Source organism: Corythoichthys intestinalis, chromosome 1 (assembly GCF_030265065.1).
Source record: "Corythoichthys intestinalis isolate RoL2023-P3 chromosome 1, ASM3026506v1, whole genome shotgun sequence".
Taxonomy (NCBI): domain Eukaryota; kingdom Metazoa; phylum Chordata; class Actinopteri; order Syngnathiformes; family Syngnathidae; genus Corythoichthys; species Corythoichthys intestinalis.
This window is the reverse complement of record NC_080395.1, coordinates 17,363,126-17,369,125: the sequence shown is the minus strand read 5'-3', so window position 1 is coordinate 17,369,125 and position 6,000 is coordinate 17,363,126.

The following is a 6,000-nucleotide window of genomic DNA, read 5'->3' as shown; positions in this document are numbered from 1 at the left end:
ACAGAAAATCGGGTATTTTGGATCAAATGTGAAATTTCTGTCCATTTCTAGTACAGTTTACATTTGGAGGCCTGGACATGCACGAAAACTCACCAAATTTTGCACATACATGCGGCTTTGTGTGGATTTCGATAATCTTGCAACGTTACAAAAAAATGTAACAAAATGGCTCAGTGGCGCCCCCTTGAATTTTTCAAAAAGGCGTTTCCTATTAAGTTTTTTTAACGTAGAGCAATGAAATTTGGGGAGTCGATACCTTGTGCAAAACTGCTCCAAAAAGTCTCTTGCACCCATATTCCAAACCCAACAGGAAATCGGGTATTTTGGATCGAATGTGAAATTTTTATCAATTAACAGGGTGCACATTTGAGACCTTGTCACAGAGGGAATCAATTGGATCATCTTCAAAATTGGTTAGACAATTCAGGAGACCTATGAAATCTAAACTTTTCAAAATGGTGTGTTTTCATTCATGGGTCTGACCTGGGCGTGGTGCCAAAGTCGGCCATTTTTTCGGCAAAATGACAAATTCAGTAAAGGACTAATAGCTCCTTGAAACAACGTTCAATCTTTTTCATATCTGGCATGTATGTGCGGGATCCCACCCTGAACACGAGTGCATTGAAATATTACTCATTAGGCCTAGCGCCCCCTAGTGGGAACAGGAAATGCCTTTTTTACGAAACAGGCTCCTCCTCCAAGGAAAAAAAAATCTATTCACCTCAAACCTGCATCAGGGGAGCCTGAAGACATGTGTTCAGGTGCCTGATGAAAAATACTGAGGTTTGGTTGAAGCAGAAGGGTCCAACAGGAGAAGTAAAAATGACTGAAGCCATTTCGTCTCACCACAAGTTTTGAACAGTCATAACTTCTACAACATATCTGCGCCAAACATATCGTGCTTGTTGAGTCATAGTCTGAAGGGTCCTGTAGGGGTCATTTGCATCAACCCTACAGCGCCAACTAGTGGCAATAGAAAGTCACTCATTTTTTTAAATATATGTCCAGTTCTTTTCAGGTTGGTCATTGTAGTTTCAAGACCTTTTAAAATACTTATTTTACGGCCCATGTCCACATGTCTCTGTCTGTTGCTGTGATGACCCTTTATTCGCTCCTTTTTTGTAGTCCTCTGTCCAATAGGGGTTTTTATCTCTTAGGTGTGTGAATGTAAAGAGGCAACTTTCGCGCATGTTAGGTTCTAATGAGATGATTAGAGAGGACGATCTGCCACCACCCTGACCTGCACACTGTCCGAGTTGCGTGACGTCCGAGTTGCGCTAGATTGCGAGGGCCCGTTCAGTCCTGCTTGCAGGCCTAGTTATTATTATTCTTCTTTTTTCATGGCAAATGAAAATGGCCAATTTGGAGGCCTGAACATGCACGAAAAGTCACCAAAATTTGCACATACGTGCAGATTCGCGTAAATTTTGATAATCTTGCGTCGTTTTGAAAAAATGTCAAAAAATGGCTCAGTGGCGCCCCCTTGACCCTTAAAATTTTCAAAAAGGCCTCTCCTCTCAGGTTTTCAACGTAGAGCAATGAAATTTGGGGAGTAGATACCTTATGCCTAACTGTTCAAAAAAGCCTCTTGCACCCATATTCCAAATCCAACAGGAAATCGGGTATTTTGGATTGAATGTGAAATTTTTTCGGTTCACAGTTGGAGTTTACGTTTGGAGGCTTGAACATGCATGAAAACTCACCAAAATTTGCACATACATTCAACTTTGCGTAGATTTTGATAATCTATAAAAAAAATTAACAAAATGGCTCAGTGGCGCCCCCTTGAAATTTTCAAAAAGGCCTTTCCTATTAGGTTTTTTCAACGTAGAACAATGAAATTTAGTGAGTCGATACATTGTACAAAACTGCTCCAAAAAGTCTCTTGCACCCATATTCCAAACCCAACAGGAAGCCGGAAATTTTGGGTCAAATGCGAAATTTTATCGATTTACATTTGAGACCTTGTCGCTGAAGGATAAAGTTGGATCGTCTTCAAAATTGGTCAGACTATTCAGGAGACCTATGAGATCTTAAGTTTTCAAAATGGTGTGTTTTCATTCAAGGGTCTGGCCTGGGCGTGGTCCCAAAGTCGGCCATTTTTAGGCAAAATACCAAATTCAGAAAATGATTAAAAACTCCGTGATCCAACGTTCAATCTTTTTCATTTCTAGCATGTTTATGAGATATCCCAGCCTGAACACGACTGCATTGAAATATTACCCATTAGGCCTGGCGCCCCTAGTGGAAACAGGAAATGGCCTTCTTTACGAGACAGGCTCCTCCTCCAAGGGAAAAAAATCTATTGACCTCAAACCTGTTTCAGGGGAGCCTCAAGACATGTGTTCAGGTGCCTGATGAAAAATATTGAGTTTTCGTTGAAGCGGAGAGGTCCAAACTGGAAGTGAAAATGACCGTCAACAATTTGTCTCGCCAAAAACTTTGAACAGTCATAACTCGGCAGATATGCAACATATCTGCGCCAAACTTTCCGTGTTTGTTGAGAGTCATACCCTGAAGGTTCTTGTAGGGGTCATTTGCATCAACTCTACAGTGCCAACTAGTGGCGACAGAAAGAAGTTTTAAAAAAGGCCTTTCCTATTGGGTTTTTTCAACATAGAGCAAGGAAATTTGGGGAGTAGATACCTTATGCAAAACTGCTCCAAAAAGTCTCTTGCACCCATATTCCAAATCCAACAGGAAATCGGGTAATTTGGATCAAATGTGAAATTTTTATCGGTTCACAGTAGGAGTTTACATTTGGAGGCTTGAACATGCACGAAAACTCACAAAAATTTCGACATACATGCGGCTTTGCATAACGTTCAATAATCTTGCAACGTTACGAAAACATGTAACAAAATGGCTCACTGGCGCCCCCTTGAAATTTTCAAAAAGGCCTCTCCATTTAGGTTTTTTCAACGTAGAGGGATGAAATTCGGAGAGTCAATACCTTGTACAAAACTGCTCCAAAAAGTCTCTTGCATGCGTATTCCAAACCCAACAGGAAATCGGGTATTTTGGATTGAATGTGAATTTTTTATCGATTTACAGTGTGCACATTTTACACCTTGGCACCTAGGGAATTAGTTTGATCATTCTCAAAATTGGCGAGACTGTTCATGAGGCATATGAAATCTTAAGTTATCAAAATGGTGTGTTTTCATTCACGGGCCTGACCTGGGCGGGGTGCCAAAGTCGGCCATTTTTTCGCCAAAACATCGAATTCGGAAAATGACTGATAACTCCCTCATACAACGTTCAATCTATTTTAAATCTGCCATGTGTGTGAGGTATACCAGCCTGAGCAGGACTGGATTGAAAATTTACCATTTGTGCCTGGCGCCTCCTAGTGGGAACAGGAAATGCCCTTTTTTACGGGAGACACTCCTCCTCTAAGGGAAAAAAAAAAATCAATCAACCTCAAACCTGCATAAGGGAAGCCTTAAGACCTGTCTTCAGGTGCCTGATGAAAAATATTGAAGTTTCGTTGAAGCGGAGGGGTCCAAACAGGAAAGTGAAAATGACTGTCAACAATTTTTCTCTCCAAAAACTTGGAACAGTCATAACACGGCAGATATACAACATATCTGCGCCAAACTTCCCGTGCTTGTTGAGAGTCTTACCCTGAAGGGCCTTGTAGGGGTCATTTGCATCAACCCTACAGCGCCAACTAGCGGCAATAGAAAGTCACTCGTTTTTCCAATACATGTCCAGTTCTTTTCAGTTTGATCATTGTAGTTTCAAGACCTATTAAAATACTTATTTACAGCCCATGTCCACGTGTCTCTGTCTGTTGCCATGACGACCCTTTGTTCGCCATTTAAAGGAAATATTTTTTTTCAGAGACTCAGGCAGTTTATAGAGCCACAATATTTGGCACACTTGGTCGAATTGGCCCAGTTAGAAGATTAATTTTGGTTTTGAATAAGGGCTTGACTGCACAGCTCAGTAGTGGCTCCTTTTTTGTAGTACTCTCTCCAATAAGGGTTTTTATCTCTTTGGTGTGGGAATGTAAATAGGCGACTTTTGAGCATGTTAGGTTCTAATGAGATGATTAGAGAGGAGGATCTGCCACCACCCTGACCTGCACACAGTCCGAGTTGCGTGACGTCCGAGTTGCGCTAGATTGCGAGGGCCCGTTCAGTCCTGCTTGCAGGCCTAGTTAGGGCCCGAGCACTAGACGTGCGAAGGCCCTATTGTTTTGCAAAGGATTATTATTATTAGGGCCCGAGCACTAGGCGTGCGAAGGCCCTATTGTAATGCAAAGGATTATTATTATTATTATTATTATTATTCTTCTTTCTTCATGGCAAATGAAAATGGCCAATTTGGAGGCCTGAACATGCACGAAAAGTCACCAAAATTTGCACATACGTGCAGATTCGCGTAAAATTTGATAATCTAGCGTCGTTTTGAAAAAATGTCAAAAAATGGCTCAGTGGCGCCCCCTTGACCCTTAAAATTTTCAAAAAGGCCTTTCCTCTCAGGTTTTCAACGTAGAGCGATGAAATTTGGGGAGTAGATACCTTATGCCTAACTGTTCAAAAAAGCCTCTTGCACCCATATTCCAAATCTGACAGGAAATCGGATATTTTGGATCAAATGTGAAATTTTTTCGGTTCACAGTTGGAGTTTACGTTTGGAGGCCTGAACATGCACGAAAACTCACCAAAATTTGCACATACATGCAACTTTGCGTAAATTTTGATAATCTACAAAAAAATTTAACAAAATCGCTCAGTGGCGCCCCCTTGAAATTTTCAAAAAGGCCTGTCCTATTAGGTTTTTTCAACGTAGAATGATGAAATTTGGTGAGTCGATACATTGTGTAAAACTGCTCCAAAAAGTCTCTTGCACCAATATTCCAAACCCAACAGGAAGCCGGAAATTTTGGATCAAATGTGAAATTTTATCGATTTACATTTGAGACCTTGTCGCTGAAGAAAATAGTTGGATCGTCTTCAAAATTGGTCAGACTATTCAGGAGACATATGAGATCTTAAGTTTTCAAAATGGTGAGTTTTCACTCAAGGGTCTGACCTGGGCGTGGTCCCAAAGTCGGCCATTTTTGGGCAAAATACCAAATTCAGAATATGATTAAAAACTCGGTGATACAACGTTCAATCTTTTTCATTTCTAGCATGTATATGAGATATCCCAGCCTGAACACGACTGCATTGAAATATTACCCATTAGGCCTGGCGCCCCCTAGTGGAAACAGGAAATGGCCTTCTTTACGAGACAGGCTCCTCCTCCAAGGGAAAAAAATCTATTGACCTCAAACCTGTTTCAGGGGAGCCTCAAGACATGTGTTCAGGTCCCTGATGAAAAATATTGAGGTTTCGTTGAAGCAGAGAGGTCCAAACTGGAAGTGAAAATGACCGTCAACAATTTGTCTCGCCAAAAACTTTGAACAGTCATAACTCGGCAGATATGCAACATATCTGCGCCAAACTTTCCGTGTTTGTTGAGAGTCATACCCTGAAGGTTCTTGTAGGGGTCATTTGCATCAACTCTACAGTGCCAACTAGTGGCGACAGAAAGAAGTTTTAAAAAAGGCCTTTCCTATTGGGTTTTTTCAACATAGAGCAAGGAAATTTGGGGAGTAGATACCTTATGCAAAACTGCTCCAAAAAGTCTCTTGCACCCATATTCCAAATCCAACAGGAAATCGGGTATTTTGGATCGAATGTGAAATTTTCATGGGTTCACAGTAAGAGTTTACATTTGGAGGCTTGAATATGCATAAAAACTCACCAAAATTTGCACATACATGCGGCTTTGGATAACGTTCGATAATCTTGCAACGTTACGAAAACATGTAACAAAATGGCTCAGTGGCGCCCCCTTGAAATTTTCAAAAAGGCCTCTCCATTTAGGTTTTTTCAACGTAGAGGGATGAAATTCGGAGAGTCGATACCTTGTACAAAACTGCTCCAAAAAGTCTCTTGCATGCATATTCCAAACCCAACAGGAAATCGGGTATTTTGGATTGAA